The following is a 19,541-nucleotide window of genomic DNA, read 5'->3' on the forward strand; positions in this document are numbered from 1 at the left end:
TAGCGCCGCGGCCCCGGGCTACAGCGGGCGGGCGGGGCGCGCCTTGCTTACCTGGGCCGGGCGGAGAGAGCTGCGAGCGTCCCCAGATGCCGAGCGGAGCCGCCTGGCCTGGGTGGGGCTTTTATAGCTGCCACATCCTCTCGGAGCGGACGAGGCCCGCTCCGCCCCGCCCCGCCCCCTACCCTGCCCGCTCCCACCCAGAGTCAGGGTGACTCACCCTCCCGGGCCCGCTGGGCGGTTGGGGCAGCCGCGCCCTGGACTGTTCCCCGAGCCGCGCCGTGTGGGAGCGGCCCCCGCGCCCACGACCCTGCCCTCCAGGAAAGCCCTGCCGAGGTCTGCCAGGAGGCCCATTATGGGCCCGCTGCTTCTTCCCTTCCTCATTTTCTTCTTGAGTGCCACGTCGAGTTCTCAGCCTGGGCTCGGGTTAATAAATTAGAAAGATTTTGGTAGACTCGGGCTTGGTTAAGTCACTTTTTTCCCCTGGCGTCCATGCAATGGAGGAAAGAGTTGCTCCAAGACACATAAATCTGGACTACCCTGAGCGGGGGCCGCTGGCATCCAGCTCCCATTACCGTCTGCAAACATATTAGCTTAACCTCTGGCCGCCGGTCCCCGCAAGGAGCGCGGGGAGGGCGATTCGCCCTGTCCCACCCTGCAAAGCCTGGCCTTCCCTGGCCCGGAGCCAGGGCTGGGGTGGGGAGTTGGGGGCTCAAGCCACAAGCCAGGATCCCGCCACACCCCGGCCCCAGAGGCGCCCCCTTTCCCGGGAACAGCTGTGCTCCGTTTCTCTCTGCGCCTTGGTCAGCTCAGTGCAGCCTCGTAGCCCTCGTTCCCTGGCTGGGTGGGACCCGTGGCTTTGAACCCCAAGTTCCAACAAAGAACTCTCCTCCCTTCCTTCTTTCATAACTGCCGGCTTTTTCCCCCTTGCAGCCGCTTGGCCAGCTCTCTTGCTCGGTTTTGCTGTTTCTGGCTTTTCTTGCACAAGTCACACTGGCAACATGTGGGCAAACACATACTTGTGTGTCATCCTGTATTCAAATCTCGAACTAGCAGGAAAGCTTGAAAGCTTTACTAAGAATCCCCAAAGACCTCTCACTGGGTCTTTGAACTCAACCTTGCTCACTCACTTCACATAGCTTTTTGTTTGTTTGTTTTGTTTTTCAGACAAGAGTCTCTCTCTCTGCTCCCCCCTCACCCCCACCGCTAGAGTGCAGTGGCATTTTCATAGCTCACTGCAACTTCAAACACCTGGGTTCGAGTACCTGGGACTACAGGCGAGCATCACCAAGCCCGGATAATTTTTGCATTTTTTGTAGAAACAGCAGCTCACTATTGCCCTGGCTGGCCTCCTACTCCTGGCTATAAGCAATCCCCCTAACTCTGCCTCACCGAGTGCTAAGATTACAAACAGCCATGAGCCACCACACCAGGCCTCTTGCTCCTAGTCTTGATGTTTCTGTGTTTTAATCTCCCATTTATTTTAACATCCACTTTACTTTCCAGGTGAGGTTTCATTCATTCCTGGGAATCAGAGAATGAGAGCAAAGCCAGCGGACATTTGGTGCTGTGTTTACTGTCACATGGAGAATTAGCTGCACAGTCCACCACAACTGGGGGCTCTTAATACCCCCCAGAGCTTTCTGTTACCCAGCACTTTACCTAGGGATTATACACAATGGATCCTCCTAGAAGGACAAATAGAAAATGAAGCAACGCTTTTGATACAATTTCCAATTTACATTTATAGCTTCTCAATTTAAACTAAAAGCTTTAAAGGCAAAAACCATATTTGTCTGCCTACTCCGTGTGAACATTTTGGAACATAAGAGGAACACAGGCGAGCAGTGATGGTGGTGGAATTCAGCCTTCCTTCTCTACTTCTCTGGGTGGGTTCCATGGTCTCTTACTCCTAACTGTGCCGTTGGAATATATAAAAGGCATCAAATATCCAAAAGAAGTTTTTGCTTATCTTGGGCATCCAGCAAATCCAGATTTTATAAGTCTGTGCAATAACCAGGATTCGCTTCATGGTAAAGAACTTTGCATCGATGTTATCATAAAAATGAAGCTTTTCGAAATCATGGTTTACTAGTTCTAATGAATGTGAGGCCAGTTCTGCCAGCATAAAAGAATTTTTTTTTTTTTTTGAGACAAAGTCTCACTCTGTTGCCCAGGCTAGAGTGCCGTGGCATCACCCTAGCTCACAGCAACCTCAAACTCCTGAGCTCGAGCAATCCTCCTGCCTCAGCCTCCCCAGTAGCTGGGACTATAGGCATGGACCACCATGCCTGGCTAATTTTATATATATATATATATATATATATATATATATATATATATATATATGTTTTTAGTTGTCCGTATAATTTCTTTTCTATTTTTAGTAGAGACGGGGTCTCACTCTTGCTCAGGCTGGTCTCAAACTCCTGAGCTCAAACAATCCGCCCATCTTGGCCCCCCAGAGAGCTAGGATTACAGGCATGAGTCACCGTGCCCGGCAAGAATTTTTGAATCTTAGTCCAAAGATTCTCTTCTTTCTAGTTCCCCCATGGTTGGGGAGAATGTTTACTACATCAGCCCTCAACTGTCTACTGTTGTGTATATTGTCCTCTAAGTGCTTGACTTTGTTTTGTTACACTTTATCTGCTGCACCTCAACACTTCTAGTAGCGCCTAGCCAGCAGTAGTAGGTGCTCACTGAGTGTGGCAGAATGACAGAACACAGTTATTCACTGAATAATAGAATGTTAGAGGGGCCCTAGAGATTAACTTGCCCTGTCCTTGATTTCATATATGAAGAAATTGGAGCCCAAATAAAGTCTTCTGTCTGGTCCAGGGATTGAATAATGCACCCAAGGTCCTTGCATCAGTTAATTTTTGTGATGTAATAAATTAGTCCCCAAAATTTAGTGGTTAAAACACAAATAAACGTTTATTTGCTCCCGATTCTGCAATTTGAGCAGGACCCAGTGGAGACAGCCTGGCTCTGCTCCACACGATGTTTGGTTGGGTAATTCAGTCAGGGATAGAGAATCGAAAGTGGCTTCACTCATTTGTCTGTTGCCTCAGCTGGGGTGGCGAGAATGACAGAAGACTGGGCCTTTCTCTCCCTTGGTCTCTCATCCTCTAAGTCCTCCTCTCTCTTTACACCAAGGTAATGATGGCAGTTGGCTTTCAAGAAGCAAAAGCTGGCTGGGTATGGTGGCTCATGCCTAGAATCCTAGCACTTTGGGAAGTCGAGGCAGGAGGATCATATGAGCCCAAGAGTTTGAGACCAGCCTGAACAACATATCAAGACCCCCATCTCTACAAAAAAATTTTTAAAAAATTAGCCGGGCGTGGTGGTGCAGGCCTGTAGTCTCAGCTACTTAGGAGGCTGAGAAAGGAGGATTGATCGCTTGAGCCTAGAAGTTTGAGGTTGCAGTGAGCTATGATGACACCACTGTACTACAGCCGAGGCAACAAAGCAAGATCCTATCTCAGAAAAAAAAAAAAAAAGAAGAAGAAGAAGAAGCAAAAGTTGAAGCTGCCAGGGCTCTTAGCTCACAGGCTATGTAAAAACAGGCAATAGACTAGACTTGGCTTATGAGCTGTAGTTTGCTGATACTTGCTTTAATCCACAGTTTTTGGCTTTGTCCTCTGAACTCTAGGCTCTACCCTCTGAGATGTCTTTCCTTTTCCTTAAAAATGGCCCATATTTCTAACTGAGCAGGTCTCTTAGTCTGTTTCATGCCAATAGAAACACAAAGGTCTAAAAAACTCTTTTTGGCCGAGCACGATGGATCGCACCTATAATCCTAGCACTCTGGGAGGCCAAGATAGGAGGATCTTTGAGGTCAGGAGTTCAAGACCAGCCTGAGCAAGAGAGAGACCCTGTCTCTACCAAAAACAGAAAAAATTAGCTGGGTGTGGTGGTACATGCCCGTAGTCCCAGCTACTTGGGAGGCTGAGGCAGGAGGATTGATTAAGCCCAGGAGTTTGAGGTTGCTGTGAGCTACACTGATGCCACAGCACTCTAGCCCAGGCAACTGAGCAAGACTCTGTCTCAAAACATAAAAAAATAAAATAAAAAATACAAACCTCTTTTTATTTTGAACTGTTTCTGTGTTTAAGCTGGCAGTTATTTCATTAATACAAGTATCTTAAAAACCATATGGATTTTCTATCAGTCTTATTGGGGTTCATACCATGCTCCAAAATTCATATCCAATACAATTATCTGAAAAACTTAATGATTAATGATTTTTATGTAAATCTTCCTAAGGTTAATTCCATGCTGCAAGCTTCACATCCATCATTTTTTTTTGAAACAGATCTCTCTCTACTTCACATGTCTAAGATTCTTAGAAGCCCTGAGATGGTCTTCAAAGCACCACATTAAATCTTTCTGGAGTCTTAAAAAAAGTTTTTATAGCCACACCCATGAATTCATTGCTATCCTAAGGCTATTTCTCAATTCGCAAATATTTCAGAATTTTGCTTGAAAACCAAACAGATCTGTCTTTAGTGCACCTCTTTTCTTCTTGTTCTTTATCATAAGCAACTAAAAGAAGCCCATTGGCACTTTAAACATTTTACCTGGAAATCTCCTTGGCTAGGTCCACAAGTTCATTGGTGCATGCATATCCTACCATTCATGTTACCACAGGCAACAGCAATGTCCAACATCCTGCCACTACCCGATAGAGGTTGCCTCTTCTCCAACCCCTACAGTAATTTTCTCACTGCTTACAACCTCCACTAACAGTCTTCTGTCTAGTCACCACCTAGCAGTAAAGTCAAAATCATCAACTTCTTTTCTAGCTCTAAAACCCAATCCTTAATGTGCAAATAAAATAGATTTAGGCACATTAATCATATACATGCACATGGATCTTGCTAAACAGAAACAAGTTTTATCTATTCATTGAAAAGCTCAATAGGATTTCTAAACGGAAATACTGAATCATAAAACTGTATCTCTTTACAAGAAGTAGATCAATAGATCATTTCTATCAAATGTGATTGGACTTCCTCTTTCTTTGCATTCCCTTTGTCTAAATTAGGAAGCGTATCCCTTGTGTAATTTAATATATCCATATAAAGTTGTTGCTTTTAGTCAGACTCTTTGGGTTGTGGGACTCCAGCATGTTATTAGTCCACAGATTATTTAAATACATAGCTGTGATTGAAAAATATCACTTTAAAGTACAGTGAAGCTGTGTAGAATATTGTTAAAATAATAGTAATGGGCAACTGTTAAATAACCCTAACGTTGCAAAAGGAATTTAGATTGTTTTGTTTTGTTTTGGTTTGGTTATTAGCTTTTTAAAATGTTTCCTTTTTATGGATGCATAATAGCTGCGCACAGATTTCTAATAATGTGACCCTGTGAAAACATCCTTGGGTAACTAGATATGGGGATGTACCTGGGGGACACATTTATGCTACCAGTAGCGGTACAGTGCAAGTATTCCTCCCCACTCTGTCAGGGGGTGTTGGCAAAGAGCAAGCAGAATGGAAGCCAGTTGTATAACCCGAGGCCTGAGTTGGTGCAGGGATGCTTTGGGAGGATGTGAGAAGTTGGGGTAGACATAAGCTAGATACCAAGGAAGGACCCAAGGATACTATGATAAGTCAAAAAGTCTAAAGGACAGGGTAGAATCTAAATAGGAGATGAAACCAAGGCTCCACAGCTGTAGGAACACAGACACAAGCAGCAGGGAGGGAGAAGGTGGTGGCCAGGCTGTAGGTGGGGCTACAGTGGGCCCCACTCCTCTGAGACCCTGGGGAGGGGTTCAGGCCAGGCTGGAGTGAATAGCTGGCATGGATTCTAAATCACCTCTCATTTCTTCAAACAACAATGCAAAAAAGAGAAGAATAAGGAGGAGGAGGAGGAAGAGGAGAGGAAGACAGTGGAGGAGTGCGTTGTGAGGGAGGTTACTGTGAGACTATGATACAGAGAGAACTGGATGGAAAGGTCTGTACTTCTGACCAAGGCATACCTATAATTTCTTTTTTTTTTTTTTTTTTTTTTTTTTGAGACAGAGTCTCACTCTGTTGCCCGGGCTAGAGTGCCGTGGCATCAGCCTACCTCACAGCAACCTCAAACTCCTGGGCTCGAGCAATCCTCCTGCCTCAGCCTCCCAGGTAGCTGGGACTACAGGCATGAGCCACCATGCCTGGCTAATTTTTTCTATATCTATATATATATATATATACACACACACACACACATATACATATATGTATATATATATATATGTTTTAGCTGTCCAGATAATTTCTTTTCTATTTTTAGTAGAGATGGGGTCTCGCTCTTGCTCAGGCTGGTCTCAAACTCCTGAGCTCAAACAATCCGCCTGCCTCGGCCTCCCAGAGTGCTAGATTACAGGCGTGAGCCACCGCGCCCGGCCGGCATACCTATAATTTCTTAACGTCTCAATCTTAGTTTCTTAGCATCTGGGAACCGGACATTTTGGTTCAAATCATCTGTAAGTTCCTTGCTAGCTCTTCAATTTGTAAGACCATGTGTGCTACAACAGTCTTGAATTTTGTAAGACTCAGTTAAAACAATCACTGAAAGATTCATAATCCAACTTCATTACTTAGGCAGTAGAATTTCAGTTCAACTTCTTAACACTTTGGCATCTGGTTTTCCTGGGGCCCTTGGAAAGGCAGCCTGATTGCTTTCTAATAGGGTGGGTCTCAGGATTGTGTTGGAAGCAAATGGCAAACAGATGGGTGAGCTGCTCTAATCAGCTCTAGTTGCAAAAAAAAAAAAAAAAAAAAAAACTCTTGTCTTTTAAAATAAGAGGTTAATCTTCCCCAAATCCCAATGCTCCACTCCCTAATTTGGAGATGAACCAGATGATTACACTGGTCTTTCCCTTCTCTGGTTTCTATGATTCATCAGCTATAGCAACAAGGGTGGGGTAAGAAAAACCCTCTAGTATTCAGGTTATGTTGCTGCTCAAAAGGAAGGAATCTAAGAAAAACTATTAGGATTGTAAAAGAATGAAAAAAGCTAACTCATGATACTCATAACTCAGAAATATTTCCTAGGAGGATTCCCTATATCCCAGTGCCTGTTATCTTCCCTCTTTAATTATAAATTACCTGAACTTTTCTGTTTATCAAGTGTTTTACAAATATTTTTCTATGAAATTGGTAAAAAAACAAAAAAACAAAAACCAATGCTTATTATAGTACAGATGGAAGCCTAGTTCGTTTTGACCATCCTTGTCCCTGAAATAGCTGCCAGTATCTAACTGAATATAACAATCAAGGAACTCTCAAGACAAAATTATCAATTTAACACACATTGGCAATCCACTAGACGCCAGGCCAAGCAAGACGATACAGCACATATATAACAGGAAAATACATGTAACTCCTCCTTAAGGACTAGTGGAAGTAAATATATAATTATCAGAAATGGAATCAAAGTGCTGGTGGCACAGAATAAGAAAGTGACTAATCCTGTCAAGGACAGTTAACCATTAGAGAAAGGAAGTCAGCCATTCCATCTTGGCCAATGCATTCATGGTTACTCATAGTTACTTGAAGTCATTGTGCAACCATAAAAGAGGAAATGGAGCACACACCAGTGTATTCTCTGTCGGCAGGAAGTGGCAATGTAGAAAGGTGTGACTGTTTATTTTTAAACGAACCATCTAGTATAAAAGCAGGTGAAGAGGATTAACCACTAGAGAAGGTATATGTTTATTTGATTAATGCCACGGTTGTGAAAATTGTGTAAGTAGTTTTGCAAATGCTCTACTTAAGAATTTCCCTGAAAGCCGAAGGCAAATTCTGGTCACTTGATAGTTTTGAGAAACAACTAACGGTCATTCTGAGCCAAGGCTAGTGACTCAGAGGGCAAAGGAGAGAACTGGGGTCAAAGATTCATGAGGCCAAGAGCAGGCCCTCATTGGATAACACTGTTTGAGGAACTCAGCAGGATTTATCTTCTGGTTTTAAGAAAACTTGATCATTCTGATATGAGGTCTGAAGTGGACACCTATCAGTCTGATTAAGCTTTTAGAGTACCTGATATACCATATATTCAAAATCATGTAGAACTATTTAAAAGTGATTAATGTTTGAGGGGGGATAAAAATGTTCAAAATTATAGTGGACTGAAATGGAATCTTCAGTGATGACATATGTATGGATAATGTATTTATACACCAAAAAAGAGTTTCAAAAACCAACTCCCATGAGTGAGAGGATAGCCAAGTGTGTTGCAGTTTCCAATGAATGACACCAGCTACGTGTAGGTCTAGATAGAAATGGGTTAACAGAGTCCATCCCTTGCCTCTCCCAGAGCCAGTGGTACACATGGCATTCTGGACAGCTGGAGCCATCCTAGACACGAATCCAGACAACCGAAGAGTAAAGATGGTTACTTTCTTTACAGGAGGCTGCAGAGTTAGTGGGTGCACCGTTGGACCTGAGATCGAGTCCTCACAAATGTCAACCACTCTTGGAATAGTTAACATAGCTTCTGTTAGCCTTTTAATAAATTAGTCTGGGCCGAGCACAGTGGCTCACACCTGTAATCCCAGCACTCTGGGAGGCCGAGGCAGGCGGATCGTTTGAGCTCAGGAGTTCAAGACCAGCCTGAGCAAGAGTGAGACCCCATCTCTACTAAAAATAGAAAGAAATTAGCTGGACAACTAAAAATATATAGAAAAAATTAGCCGGGCATGGTGGCGCATGCCTGTAGTCCCAGCTACTTGGGAGGCTGAGGCAGTAGGATCGCTTAAGCCCAGGAGTTTGAGGTTGCTGTGAGCTAGGCTGATGCCATGGCACACTAGCCCGGGCAACAGAGTGAGATTCTGTCTCAAAAAAAAACAAAAACAAAAAACAAACAACAACAACAAAAAATCTAATAAATTAGTCTGTTAGTAAATTATGGGCATAGTAAAATTATCAGCCTTGTATTGTTAGAAAAAATACAAGAAACTTTCAGACCTTTAACAGCAAACTGAAAAGGAATAGGGGTGCGGGCACAGCCTTGCACCCACATGGGCTGGCAATACGGGTCTCTATACCACTATTTAGTTGTAACTGGTTAAGCCCTATTTTCTCTTTTAAGACTGCAGCATCCACCATAAACATTTAAACATTACCATAAATATAACATAAACATTAAAACATTCTGGAGAGGAGCTCATATCTTGACTTACTCGGACCCTTCAATCCCCTCAGGGAGGGCAATTTGGGTTTTAGTTTGGGTATTTGAGCTTAGCTGACTGGCTCACTTTGTTTTTCTTCCCTATACCCCAGAGTCCAAGTTTTAAAAGGTTAGGAGAAAGACTAACTAGGTAAAAGTAGCATGTAAAGAGCGACTTTCCTGGGAGGTTACCAACCTTTTGCCCAGATTCAGAGTCCACTTCTACATGACAAAATTGGAACTCAATTCTCCAAAGAAAAATGTTTGAAAGGAACGTCTACTCTATGTAGCTTTGGAGCCTGAAGGAAGGAGAGGCATCTGAGCCACCACCGCGTGTGAGGGTCTGCAGCACTTACCGCTGTATTACTTGTCCAACTCCAGTAGATTTAGGGTCTCACTTTCCATCTCACTGGCCTGGCTGCACTCTCACAGACAAAGCAGGCTTGTTTGGTACCACAGACAAGGGTGAGCAGCTTGCCAAGTAAGACCGATCACTGTAACCTTAGGTTTAGTTTGAAAAATAGCCTCTTCTCACCTCCCTGCCCTCAGACTTCCCTAGTTTCCATCCTGTCCCCCAGGCTATCCCACCTACCACAGCCATACTTTCCATTCTAGAAGTTTAACTGTTTTGCCTACCCCTGCTCCCACTCCCCCCCATTACCCCCTATTAAACAGCTTTTTTTTTTTTTTTCAAGGCTGGTCAAGTAAAAAGCTTTTGATCACTCCCCATCTCAAGATAACGTCCAGTCTTTAGTCAAGGCACCCAGGACTTTCTATTTCCAATTCCTCCCCAGCACACTTTCGTAGGTTCCATTTCTTCCCTTCACCATCCGCAGCCCGGCCAGGCCTTCACCTGACTGCGTGACTTGCCATTCGACTGTGCTGTGCCTGTTTGTTCCTCCGCAACGTTGGTCATATTAATACTTTGTCCCTCAACTTGCAATTTCCTTTCCACTCTGGCAAACTCTTTTCAGGTTTGAGCTCAAATGGCACCTTTTATTGATTCGATCTGACAATATTTCTTACTTATACAGTGGCTTGCATTTTAAAAAGAACTTTTATATCCATTATTTATTGGATAGTCTGTATAATAAGCTAGCAAGGCATTAATACCTGGATTTTACAGACGGAAAGGCTTGAAAAGGGGAGAGACGGTCTTCGCAAATGGTGGAGTGGAGACGCTATCGCAGTGCTCTTCCAACAAACTCCAACTCTGGGCTGGCGACTTCTAAGACTCAACCTCTCATACTTCTCTTCCTCTCCAAGTTGCAGCTGACAGCCTTAGCATTCTGAAGACTTCCCCACTGCTGGATGCGAATTAACTCTAGCACTGGGCTCCTGGGAGGCAGAAGACTTGGCTGACAGCAAACTCAGCACTCTCACGTATGCAAAATGACATTTTGGCCTTAGGCACTTACTAAGTTATAGAGTCCTGCTCCTTAAGAGTAAAAGTTTCCAGGCACTAGAGTGTAGCATTAAAAAAAAGCCAAGCTGAATTAGGGACTGGCCTACCACTTTATTAGCCTCCCAGCATGCACACATATACAGACACATTCAAGCCTACCACACTGTGATTTCACGGTCTGCACCTCCTCTTCTGAACTCAGAAGACACTCATTGTGCAATTCTATGAGATTGCACATTGGTACTGGACAGAAACTATCTCCAGCTGCCCGTTGTGGCCCCTGGGAATTATAATTGGCATCCCTTTTGGTGGGGCAGAGGGCAGACATTATACTTGCTAACTGTGTTCAATTATTTATTTTTCACAATAGTAAAACTGCTGCTTGTGTATTTTTGGAACCTATGACCAAATAGCTAAAAATGAAACACAAATTCCATAAAATACAGACTAGACATAAAATGCATTCTATTTTTTAGTCGTATAGAAATGTTAACTTGCTCTTTCAATTAAACGAATAGATCTTACTCACTTAATCATTTATTCTGGATCCATTTCTGGCTTTCGGTTGAAAACTTTGGGAACAAATGTAAATATTGTCTCATGAAGGATTATGTAGTCAGTGAGACTGTTCCTGGATATAGTATTCTCTTTATTTGGAACCTCATCTAACACGTTAAACACCCCAAAAACCTTACAGTTTAGTTTCAGCAGCTTAGGTTGGACAGATGTCTGTTGAAAGACCAGTTTGCAGAACTGTGGATGACTCATGTTTACATGGCGCTGGAGAGCTGCACCTACAGATGGTGAGGGGCGTGAAAGAGCGGGCATCTTTTCAGCACACTGGTGATTGGATACAGTCTCTCCCTTTGATAAGAGATAAGCTTGTTGTTGTTATTACCCCAGGAAGAATCACTGACTACATATTCACTCAGGTCTGGACAAGTTTTGGCTGACAAGGAGAATGTTTTTAAGAGGTTTTGAGATGGGGTATCTTCCAAATTGTTAAATCTAACCTGAATTTGTACTTCTTTTGTTGCTCTTAAATGAGATACAGTAATATTAAATGGGTTAGACAGTGTTATAGAAATACACCCAAATCATGGAGCTGTATTCCTTAAACAAGGGACATATACCTGTAAACTGATGCAATACGAAAGGTACAAATGGAAGGGATAATAGTGACTAGTGTGGCCTTTGATACACACAAGATTTTTTGGTTTGTTTTCAGTTTCTGCCCACAGAGTTGCCCGTAGAATTGCCCTTGTGAGTAGGGAGGTTTAAAATGGAGGAGGAGGTGACCTAGCCACATGCTGGTTCATGGGGAGCTCTTTGGTATCAGCACAATTTAATATGTGTTGATTGAGCAACTAGACTTTGTCTAGCCCTATGCTTGGTCTTATGTTACATACACAATCATATAAAGACACAATCATGCCTGGGAGGAGGTTACAATCTATTTAGGTATGTATATAAAATACTTGAAAAGAAAAATGTGAAATAACATGTGATCTACAGAATTTGTGGTATTATAATTCTGGGGAATTATAATTTTAAATTATTTAATTATAATTCTGGAGAAAAGACTTCTGGGGAGGGGATGCATTGTAAGAGAATTTTCATGCTGTGGACCTGAAAAGCAGGAATCCCTGATTTTCCTCCTATTTCAACACTTTTGTCTTTATGCCTCTCTGAACCACTTGTTGGTGGATAACTCTTTCATCCTTTATCAGTTAGGACGTTTCTGGTCACAAGTAACAAAAAAGTCTACTCAAACTGGCAAATAATAAAAGAGGTATATTGGGTAAAGGAACCAAAAAGTCCAGGGGGTAGGGAGAGCTTTAGGTATAGCCCCATCAGGACTGCAACCCTGTGTGAATTTCCAGAGTATGGACTTCATCTTCAGGGTGGCGTCTGACCTACATAATACGGTAGGCGGCAGCATCAGTGCCATGGTGTATTTGCATGCACATCCAAGAGTAAGTGCTTCATCTCATAAACATCCAGTACGAGCCCTGAGACTTGTACTGATTGGACACAATCCTCAACTCATTCCCTAGGCCTGAGATGTTTACTATGTACTGACTGGTTTGATCTGGGTTACTATGTAAATCATAATAGTACGGGAGACTAGACCGACCAGGGCCCACTCCTGGAGTTGGAGGTAGGGTTTAATTTTACCCAAATTTCTTGGCAGTTACACAACAGTGAATGAAATAGATGGGTCATTTTTGGTGGTTGTGGGGGGGTGGTCTGGCTAGGGAGAGGGAGACTCTTTCCAAGTTGAGTCTTTCCTCCTAGAATCTTGACCTTATTCTCCACGTTCCTCTCTTAGCCTTTCTCCCAGGACTCCCAATTGGTTCTCCACTAGTTATTACCCCTTCAGTCTGTATCTTTGTATTGCATCAGTTGACAAGTTTACTTCCCTTAATCTGTAAACATAAACAAGTTCACAGCATTCTGAAAACAAAAACAAAACCCCTTTTCCTGAGTTCTCCTTCCAGTTATCATCCTACCTTCCCCGTTCCGTTCAACAACTTCTGGAAATGGCCTCCCGGTGCTGCTCCCCACCCCTCATCTCTCCTTCAAGTCTCAGCCTGCTGTGAAAGCTGCTGTCTCACTCCACAGAGTCCTCTGTTGATAGTCAAATCCAGTAGCCTTTTTTCCTTAGTCTTCATCCTCCTTGACCTCCCATACTACCTGACACTGTAAACAATACTGTTCTAACAAACTTTTTAATCTGAAATAATCTTAAATTTATGTAGTTGTTGCAGAAATACTACATATAGCTCCTATATACTTTTCATCAAGACTTCCTGTTAACATTTCTCTGCCCAAACTCTCCAATTTGAGATTAAGTTGCAGACATGATGACTCATTCCCAATTTATACTCTGGTGTTTGTTTCCTAGGTGTGATACATGGTCTGACATAACCACATCAAAATCAGGAAATTGACATTGACACATCACTACCAACTAATCCACAAATTCCATTCAAGTTTTGCAAATTGTTCCAACAATGTCCATTATTGGACCAGGATCCAAACCAGGATCATGAATCACATTGTTAGTTTTCTTTAATCTGCAATAGTCCCACAATGCTAAAAGCAGGAAATTTTTGAAGATTACTGACCATTTACTTTATAGACTGTCCCTCAGTTTGGGCTTCTGTGGTATTTCCTCATGATTTATACATATTTGACAGGAATATACCACACAAGTGATGCTGTGCCCTTCTTGGCATATATCAGGAAACACTATTGATTTGTCTAGTTACTGGTGATATTACCTTTTATTCCTTGGTTAAGATTGTTTCTGCCAGGTTTCTTCAGCTTTAACAGGTATGTTATACTTATTAAATAATAATTCATAGCTAATTCGTGGGGAGATTCTTCAAGGCTATGTAAATATTCCCATTTACCACCAAATTTTCACTCACCACATTTAGCATCCAGTGATGATTCTTAGCTAATTATTACTCTAATGGTTGCAAATTGGTGGTTTTTCTAATTCCATTATTCCATTTATTGGGTGGCATTCTACTGTGGAATAGAATGTTCCCTTCTTCCTCATTTATTCATTTATATCAGTATGGGCTTGTGAATTCTCATTTTACTCAAAGGATTACGTTGATTACATTATGTTACTATCATCATTTGATGCTTAAATTTGCCTGGACCTAGGAACTTTTTTTTTTCTTTTTAATTTTTAACAAGTTCTCACTCTGTTGCTCAGGCTAGAATGCAGTGCAGTGGCATGATCACAGCTCACTGCAGCCTCAAACTCCTGGGCTCAAGGGATCCTCTTGCCTCAGCATCCCAAGTAGCTAGGACTACAGGGGTGCACCATCATCACACCTGGCTATTTTATTTTATTTTTTTATTTTGTAGAGATAGTGTCTCGATACATTGGTCAGGCTGGTTTCCGACTCCTGGTCTCAAGTGACCCTTCCGCCTTGGCCTCCGAAAGTGCTGGGATTACAGGGGTGAGCTACTACACCTGGCCCTAGGAACTCCTTTAAGCTAGCTTCTGTGTTTTTCTGATATGCCCCTACCGTTCTTTGAGCACTTTCTTACTTTCTAGTGCAACATGATGTTCCAGGTTCATCTTATATTTCCCCTGACCCAATCTTGGAATCACTAATTTCATCAAGGAGCTTTGGTTTCTTTAGTGAAGAATGGGATTTATTAAGAGAAACCAAGATCTGGGTACCAGATGTGCTCCTTGCTACTGGAATATCACTGCTTCTAGATTCTCTCAGAATTAGGAAATATGTTTGCATATGTACCTACATGGCTATAACTCTTTCTCCATTTCTCTCAATGTGGATATTAATTACCATGAGTTTGCTCTGATACTTCCAATTCTAATCCAATAACAGAGTTTTTTCTTGCCTTCCCTTTTCCCCTTATTTTCAATGTATTTCTTTACATGCTCAATTAACCTGATATAAAACCAAAGTCCCAGGCCTTTGGCTCAAAGAAAGGGGAAAAGGAGTGTCTTAGTCTGTTTTATGGTGCTATAACAGAATACCACAGATTGGATGATTTATAAAGAATAGAAGTTTAATTCTCACAGTCCTGGAGGCCAGGAAGTCCAAGATCAAGACACCGGCATGTAGTGTGTGCCTTCTTACTGCATCCTCACATGATGGAAGTCAGAGGGCAAGAAAGGACAATTGTTGACTCATCATGGCAGAAGAGCCAGAAGCCCATGAATCCACACCCACAAGCCCTTTTATAATGGCATTAATCCATTCATGACCTAAACACCTCCCCAAAGCAACAACTGCCAATACCGTTGCATTAGGGATTAAGTTTCCAACATATGAGTTTTAAAAGGGGACACATACAAACCATAGCAAGGAGGAAAGAAAAAAGGAAGGAAAAGCCAGCTTGGTCCCAGACATGCCAGCTTCACCTTTTCTGGTGTCTTAGCACAAAGGTGAGCCCTTAACATACCTATCTCTCTCCCCTAAGTTGTAGACCCATATTTTCAGTGCTCTACAGGACATCCCCTTAATTGTTCTGACACTTGGTTGAAATCACAACTTCTTGTCTTTTCACCCCATCCTTATTCTCCCTCTGATATTTTCATTCAAGTCAGTGGCAGATCTTAGTAAAAACCTCAGTTGTTTTTGAAGCTTCTTACTTTATAATTCCACCCCCCCCCCCCCACACACATACACGCTATTTAGCGTGGCTGTGCCTTTGCTTACTCTGCTCCCTATCCCACCCCTACCTCCAATCTCATCAGCTTGAAGAACACGCACACATTTGTACATGTCAATAATTTAATACAGATGCTTCTTGACTTACAACAGGGTAACATTTGGACAAACTCATTGTAAGTTGAAAACATTATGAGTCAAAAATGCATTTAATGGATCTAACCTCCTGAACACTGTAGCTTAACCTAGCCTACCTTAAACAGGCTCAAAACACTTACATTAGCCTACAGTTTGGCAAAATCATAACACAAAGCCTATTTTATAAAAAAGTGTTGAATATCTCATGTAATTATTAAATGCTGTACTGAAAATTAAAAACAGAATGGTTGCAAGTGTACTCAAAGAATGGTTCCCACTGAACATGTATCACTTTCACATCATTGTAAAGCCAAAAAATCAAGTCTAACCATCATTAAGTTGGAACCATCTGTACACATTTATTGAATGTTTACTATTTTCCAGGCTTAGATATAAGAACAAAATAAGAAGGTATGGTTTTTAGCTGAAGTTTCACCTCATTTATATTTTTTGATGTCTCTGTGTAGAAGCAACCCCTATTGCTTCATGTAACTCTTATGCATAACATAGACTAATTATAATATGTATATTTTTGTACTCATTTAGATGTCTATCTCTTTCTATGAGACTATAAACATTTGAAAATAAAGTCTTTTAATTCATCCTGGAACTCCCAACACCTAGCTCAGTGTCTATCACCCAGTTGTGTGACTTAATGTTTTATCAGTAAGCATTCATTTTGGGGACAGGGTCGAATCTGATATCTGCTACCCCTTAAATAGCTTTCTAATCTACACCTTTTTCATCCACTCACTGTTTGTACAGTTAACATCTCTTTGCCATTAGTCTCTTTCCTCTCTAAATAACCCTTTATATTGTGACATTCCTAAAACTGATCATGTCATTTTGCTCAAAAGCCTTCAATGTCTCCTCATTGCTTTCAGAATCAAATCAAACTCTGGGGATACCATTCAATACCTTCTATTATTGATCTCTAACTTACTTCTTCAACTTCATCTCCCATTTATCATCTTTCACCCCCGTGGTTGTTACATGAGCATCTTTGCTATTTGCTAGAACCAGCACCTTTCATATGATTTTGTTTGTGCTGTAATGCTCTGTCTCCTTTTTTGTGCACATTAGTACTTGTCTTTCAATACAGCTGAAAGGTCATTTCTACCATGCCTTTCTCTAATTTTCTTATTCCTTTGCACTATTGTGTCACTTTAACAGTCTGGTCTACATCATAGCCAGTTGTGCATAACTATCTCCCCAATTAGATTAGGAAATACCTTTAATGCAGAAACCAACTTATTTATCTTTGAATCCCAAGAGATTGGTATAATGCATAACATCCAATAGATGCTCAGAAATGCATTATCATTTCAATAAAGGACAGGCAAGGTTTTCATAGGTGATAATAAATCCAAGCAGATATAGACGCATGTGCAAAGGCATGCAGGCAGGGATAAGAATGGCTAATTTGTGTGATGGTAAAGACTGAATGGAGCAGACATTGCATTAATACAGTGCTTGGAAGGGACTGGAAACCCAGTGCATCAGTGTGCCTTTGCCCTACTTGTATGTGACTCTTAGGATTAATGTGTACAAACTCTCTTGTGCTTTATATTTTTGGATAAGCAAAACTTAGGATAGAGAGTATAGGAAAGATTTCTCCTCCTCACCTTCACAAGAAATGCAGATTCTAAAGGGAAGGAGAAATTCAACTCAGGAATCGCAGAATCTTTAGTGTTCTTCACTTCCAAAACGGCAATCCAGCAGGCGTGGTGGCTCTCATCTGTAATCCTGACACTTTGGGAGGCTAAGGTGGGAGGATCGCTTGAAGCTAAGAGTTCGAAACCAGCCTGTGCAACAAAGTGAGACCCTCATCTCTACAAAAAAAAAAAAAAAGAAAAAAAAAATAGCCAAGCTTGGTGGCACATGCCTGTAGTCCCAGCTACTGGAGAAGCTGAGGTAGGATTACTTGAGCCCAGGAGTTTGAGGCTGCTACCATCACACCACTGCACTCCAGCCTGGGTGATAAAGTGACCCCATATCAACAAAAACAAAAAACACCAAAAACAAAACCTAGCAATCAATTTATACTCAGGCTTCTCCTACCCCCGCCCCTCTTCTTAGAGAATTTAACAAGGTTATAACTCATATATTGAAAGCAAACACATCTTCCAAGGCAAAACATTGACTGAATTTCTCTGATGAGGCAATCTAGAGACCCACCCTAGAAACACAGGTCTGGACCTCAACTCTTTCAGTATTGTGTGGCAGGTTAGACCCAAACCCCAGACAGATGTTTTGTGTCTGCCATCATATGCCTTGATAAGTAGTCTGCACATTAGCCCGGGGAACATGGCAACAGTGGAAGGATCAATGGAATGCATCCCCTTTATTTCTACTTCTTAATGAGAAACTCAACACATCTTGCTATCAAATACTTTAAGGTTTGATTAAAAAGTACCATGTATCTATAATGCATAGCAAACATCTTCAGATCTTTACTATATGTCCATTAGGACCTGGAGAGTTGGCATGCTGGTAATAAAATATTTCAAAAAGTGCTCTCTTCCCTCTCTACCTTAAACCTGCTTCTCCTTGTATCTCCAAAATGTTCATGATGTTCAAACCCAGAATCCAAGTAGAATTGGAAATGAACAGGTTAACTTACTTTGCAGTTCTGATTTATATCAGAACACTATTTCCAAGTTTTGCTTTTCAGTTGGCAGTGAAGAATTTTCAGTTTCCACCTCACATTCTATTAATACTTGTTGCATACGAGCCACTTCAATGAAACTTCTTTCACTGAAGTTGTATGGTTTTCCTTGTGGGTCCATTCAGGGCCCTTTCCTCATTCTACTCATTTCTGCTGTGTCAGCTTGTCCTTTTCTCTGATTTCAATCACCTATGGATACACCAATGACTTCCAAGTCTGTAATGATGAGATGAAGCATATCACTTGAGTTCAAGATTCAAATTATCAACTATCTGACATCACCTAGCTTCACTTCAGATTTAACATACTGGTAATAAGACACTTTTTAAAAAGTATCCTTTTGCCAGGCATAGTGGCATATGTCTGCAATCCCAGCTACTTGGAAAGCTGAGGTGGGAGGACCGTTTGAGCCTACTTGTTCAAATCCAGCCTGGGCAACATTGCCAGACCCCATCTCTTAAAAAAAAAAAAAAAGTGCCCTTTCTTTTCTCTCCATTCTGAATGTAATTCCTCTATATTCCTAAAATGTTCATGGGATATGTGGTGATTTAAAAATATGTTCAGAAATTCTTTCCCTTCAAGCAATGGAGCTTATGTGTGGACTGACTTATTTCTAACTAGAAGAAATATGGCAGGTCATCAAAGACTTCCTCCTCGTTCTTTCTCTTGGATTGCTTGCTCTCAGGTGGGCCAGCTACTACACTGTGAGGACTCTCAGGCACACCTATGGAAATGTATATGTGGTGAGGATCGGAGGCTTTCTACAAACCAATGAGCAACTAAAGCCTGCCACCAATACCCTGAGTGAACCTTCCTGGAAGCACATGCTCTAGCCCTAGTCAAGCCTTTAGATAACGGCAGCCCCAGCCAAAGCTTGACTGCAACTTCATGAGACCTACAGCCAGAGGGACCCAGCTAAGCTGCACTTGGACTCCTGATTCACCAGAAACTGACATAATAAATGTTTGTTGTTTTAAGTAGTTAAGTTTTAGAGTAATTTATT

General features: G+C 41.9%; 1 protein-coding gene and 1 long non-coding RNA gene across 2 annotated transcripts in view; both read right to left on the reverse strand.

Annotated features, from left to right (window-relative positions):
- ANXA2 (annexin A2) overlaps positions 1-150 on the reverse strand; it is a 43,856-nt gene extending 43,706 nt beyond the window's left edge. Inside the window, exon 1 of the mRNA XM_045530522.1 lies at positions 52-150. The gene's annotated coding sequence lies outside the window, so the exon portion shown is untranslated. The remainder of the gene's footprint in view (positions 1-51) is intronic.
- A 16,059-nt stretch (positions 151-16,209) lies between these two features.
- LOC123641017 lies at positions 16,210-18,919 on the reverse strand. Its single transcript, XR_006736194.1, has 2 exons — positions 18,494-18,919; positions 16,210-17,702 (listed from the first exon to the last, which is right to left on the reverse strand). It is a non-coding gene; the product is annotated as an uncharacterized LOC123641017 (long non-coding RNA).
- Positions 18,920-19,541: the final 622 nt, after the last annotated feature.

This window comes from Lemur catta, chromosome 1 (assembly GCF_020740605.2).
Source record: "Lemur catta isolate mLemCat1 chromosome 1, mLemCat1.pri, whole genome shotgun sequence".
NCBI classification, from domain to species: Eukaryota; Metazoa; Chordata; class Mammalia; order Primates; family Lemuridae; genus Lemur; species Lemur catta.